We start from the raw sequence: 4,910 nt of genomic DNA, 5'->3' as shown, positions 1-4,910 counted from the left end.
GCCCCCACTGCCAGCCTAATTGCATCAAACTGCCCTCCCCCCCGCAAGCCTGGTTGCCCCTCATGGCTCCCCCGCTGGCCTGGCCGCACCACACAGCCTGCTGTTCAGTCGTTTGGTCGTCCCTCACTAACCCCCCTACCGGCCTGGTCACCCCACGCAGCCTGCTGTTCAGTCGTTTGGTCCTCCCTCACTAACCCCCCCTGCCGGCCTGGTCGCTCCACACAGCTTGTTGTTCAGTTGTTACTATGATGGTGTCCTGGACAATTTGCATATTCCTCTACTATTAGTTTAGATTATTAGTATAGCTATATCTCTGATGGAGCCAACTGTAAAATATATATATGTATATATAAATATATAAACACACACATCTATATATATACATATATAGTATGTATATAACATATATATCACAATTACACTTTGGGTTATAATCTATTACTACTTTTTTTTCTTGCTCAAATTGTTTCAGCTTTGACCATTGGGAGCTCTTTCAGTTGCCTCCATCATTTTTTAAAAATCACTTACTTTCTACATTAAAAGATGATTCAAGCTTATATTGTATATTTCTATTTCCTGCCCCAGTACTAGACTTAGCCAGAAAGAATCTGGCTCATTTTCTTGGGAAATGGTATTAGAAACTAAGATGTGGGTGCTTGGGGTTCTTGTGGCTACTGGTGTGTCATTTCTTTTAGGCCCTCTCATTTGACACAGCAGGAAATACATGTGTGTATACAAACCCATGAACATACACTTATCTATACATATTTCTCTGTGTAACCATGTGTGTCATATTAAGCTAATAATGAGTTCATATGGATGTCCCTTCTCTACCTAATCCATTACCACCTATATCACTCTGGCCTTCTCCCCCTGCTTATCTGTAAACTCACTCCAACAGTGAGAAGAAAGCTGGCTCCCACCATTTGCCATCCATTTACTTAATTGTTCAATTCCATTATATATGTACAGCAGTACTGAAATCGTTAGCCTATACTCCCTTTACAGAGAGTGGAAACACTTTATCAATTAGAGTGCAGTTCCTTTTGCTTTTAGCCTTACAGGCTCCTTCTCCTCCTATCTCCTTTAGTGAGGTTGCTACAGAAATGTACTAGTATAATACAGTTTGATCCTTTTGTCACAATCTGCATTCCATCCTGGGATCTTCTGACCTTCCAGATTATTATTTTTTAATTTAAAAACATTAAGGTTCATTCTTTGTTCTGTAAAGTTTTATGGATTCTCACAAATGCATAATTTCATGTGTCCATCATTACAATATCAAAGTATCATACAGAATAATTTCAACATAGTAAACATCTCCTGTGCTTTACCTATCACTTCCTTATGCTTGGCAAACACCCCTCCCCCCCTCATAGTTTTTTTTTTTTTTTTTTTTTTTTACTGTCCTTATTGTTTTGCCTTTCCAGATGTCATATAATTGGAATTACCAGACTGGCTTCTTTCACTTAGTGATGTGCATTAAGGTTTATTTATATATCTTACTGCAGTTTGATAGAGTTCCTGTTGCTTCTTCATCCTTGTTAGCATTTGGTATTTTCAGTTTTTTTTAATATTATGCATTCTAATAGGTATGTAGTAATATTTTATTACTGCTTTAATTTGCCATTCCTTAATGATATTTGATGTTAAGCATCTTTTCCTACTCGATTTTCCATTTGTATATTTTTTTTGGTGAGATGTCTGAACTTTTGCCTGTTTTTTAATAGGGTTGTCTATTTTTTTATTGTTGAGTTTTAAGAATTCTTTATAAATTTTTTGATACAAGCACTCTGTCAGATATGTGTTTTGTGAGTATCTTTTTTCTTTTTCTTTTTTTTTAAAATATATTTTTTATTGATTTTTTTACAGAGAGGAAGGGAGAGGGATAGAGAGTTAGAAACATCGATGAGAGAGAAACATCAATCAGCTGCTTCCTGCACACTCCCTACTGGGTATGTGCCTGCAACCAAGGTACATGCCCTTGACCGGAATCGAACCTGGGACCCTTGAGTCCACAGGCCGATGCTCTATCCATTGAGCCAAACTGGCTAGGGCCCCCCTGAGTATTTTTGATTATCTGTTGGTTGAATCCATGTATGCAGAACCTGTGAATATTGAGGACAAAGTGTAATTTATTTTCTTCTTCCGCACTAACCCAGGGATTCTTCTTTGTGGAAAATGGAATTGTTAATATGAATAATATCTGTCAGTTCTTTTAGATCTAACCGTAGGAAATAATGAAGTTTTCTTTTTTTATGAAAAGTATCTGAAATAATGGATTTGCAGGGTGTATGCTAAGAAGAAACAGATAATGTATGTATTATCTAGAAACTTGATACTTAGCAATATCGTCTTTACTGTTACCTATGCCATTACTCTTGCAACAAAGGGCTTTTTTTTCAAGTACCTTTCTTTTTTTTTTTTTTAAAATATATTTCTTTATTGATTTCAGAGAGAAAGGGAGAAGGGGAGAAAGAGAGAAACATCAATGATGAGAATCATTGATTGGCTGCCTCCAGCAGGTCCCCTACTGGGGATTGAGCCCGTAACCTAGGCATGTGCCCTTGGCCGGATTCGAACCCGGGACCCTTCAGTCCACAGGCCGATGCTCTATCCACTGAGCAAAACCAGCTAGGGCTCATGTACCTTTCTTTTAATAAACACTTTGTATTATTGGTATTGGGGCCAGAAGTATTTATATTATAATACTATAGTTAGAATCAGCCTTCAAGAAGCATCTGCAGCCGTGGGCAAACTATGGCCCGTGGGCCAGATCCGGCCCATTTGAAATGAATAAAACTAAAAAAAAAAGACTGTACCCTTTTATGTAATGATGTTTACTTTGAATTTATATTAGTTCACACAAACACTCCATCCATGCTTTTGTTCCGGCCCTCCGGTCCAGTTTAAGAACCCGTTGTGGCCCTCGAGTCAAAAAGTTTGCCCACCCCTGATCTAGAGAGATCTGACATAGTAAAACTAGCACCTAGTTTTATAACTGTTAAATCATATTGATCTTTTTTAATTTTTACAAGAGAGTTTTAAGGCAAGTCTACTTATTTCCATATTGCAGGTAATAAATAGGCTCATAATCTAGATGGGAACCCTGATCTTTCTGACTCCAAAACCCATGCTCTTTTTACTTGGCTGTGCTGTGTCTCGTAGAATAAAAGTACCAGGATAGTATCAGGATGTCCTTGATTTAAAAAAAAGAGAGAAAAAAAAATTATGGACACAGACAATAGTGTGATGATTGCTAGGGGGAGGGGGAGGAAAAGGGTATAAGGGGCAGGAGGAGGGTATAAAGGGGATAAGTGGTGATGGATGGAGACTTGACTTGGGGTGGTGAATACACAATGCAGCGTACAGATGATGTGTTGTGGAATTGTGCACCTGAAATCTGTATAATTTTGTTAACTAGTGTCACCCAATCTATATCTATATATATAAAAGGCTAAGCGACCAGCTGACCAGCCAGTAGGTATGACGTACCCTGACCACCAGGGGGCAGACGCTCAACACAGGAGCTGCTGAGTAACAGCAACTTTGCGGAGTGCTCTCTTGCACTCCGGAACCCCTTGGGGGATGTCGGACTGCCAGTTTTGGCCTGATCCCTGCAGGCCAGGCCAAGGGACCCCACCTGCGAGAGGAACCCCCACTCACTCCGCAGATGCCCTTCAAGCCCTGGCGACACCCTAGGTGCGGCAGGCCGGGGAGGGACCCCAGGAGGTTGTCTCCAGAGCATGTCTGGCCTGTCTCGCCCAGTCTTGCCCACCGGCCACCTTCTATTTAATTTACTTTTAATGTGCACGAATCCATGCACCAGGCCTCTAGTAAATTCAATAAAAAGACAACAACAATGAAAGGTATAGAACATCAGCATCCCCTAGAAAGCGGAGGACGAACAGTTCTAAGTTATCTGCCTTGCTAGATATCTGTTTAGATATCCAAGTGCCTTTAATCACCTGCCCCTCAAATGGGCATAAAACCTTTTTATTTTTCTCTTTCAAATAGTTTTGGACCTACTTTTATTCCAATCTTCAAACACACATCTCATTTTAATCCCTGTTGATGGAGATTCAGGTTAGACAAAAAAAATAAGTTTTCTTGAAAGAGGAAATGAGGAAATTGTGGGGGATTAAGAGAAATAAAACAAATAATGGTAGTATTAGGTAATTGTTTTTCCCTTTGCCCCACTGAATTATAAGTTTCTTAAGGGCAGGGACTAAGTCTCAGTTTTCGTTAAGCATAGCACATCACATGAGACATATTCACAAAATGTTTGTTGAATGAAATGAGCACTTACTGTCACTTTTAACACATATATGTTTAGAATGGTTAGAAGGGGATGAGTTTTTCCTCAAGAGGAGGTTGAACTTATATTTCCCTCCCTCCCTCCCTTTCTTCCTCCCTTTCTGTCTCCCTGCCTTCCTTCTTTCCTTCCACATTTGGTGAGCATCTGTTCTGTGCCAGACACTGAGACTATAAAGATGAATAAGACAGGGCTTCTTCATTCCGTCATCAGGGAACCCAGAAAATGGAGGGAAGCAGATATTTCAGTAGAGTATAGAACTAAACAGAGTATTTATTAAACAAACAAACAAGTAATGAATTTTGAAATCAGAGAGATCTTATCTGCCTTAGTTTTCATATCTAAGAAGTGGAAACTATAATACTACCTACTTTGACACAGTTGTTGAGGGGTAGGTTAAATGAAAAAAAAAAGAAAAGAAAAAAGTATATCCCAGCACATTAATGAAAAGAGGTTCACTGTGGCTGAGGCAGTCAGAAAAGTCTTTACTGTAGGAGGTAACATTTGAGTTTTATAGGATGAATTTTTGAGACTCAGAATGAGAGTAGGAGTTGGGACTCTGGGGCATTCCAGGCAGAAAGATGAATCTGTTTGA

This window comes from Myotis davidii, unplaced genomic scaffold (genome assembly GCF_000327345.1).
Source record: "Myotis davidii unplaced genomic scaffold, ASM32734v1 scaffold205, whole genome shotgun sequence".
Lineage (NCBI taxonomy): Eukaryota > Metazoa > Chordata > Mammalia > Chiroptera > Vespertilionidae > Myotis > Myotis davidii.
This window is presented reverse-complemented; position numbering follows the sequence as displayed.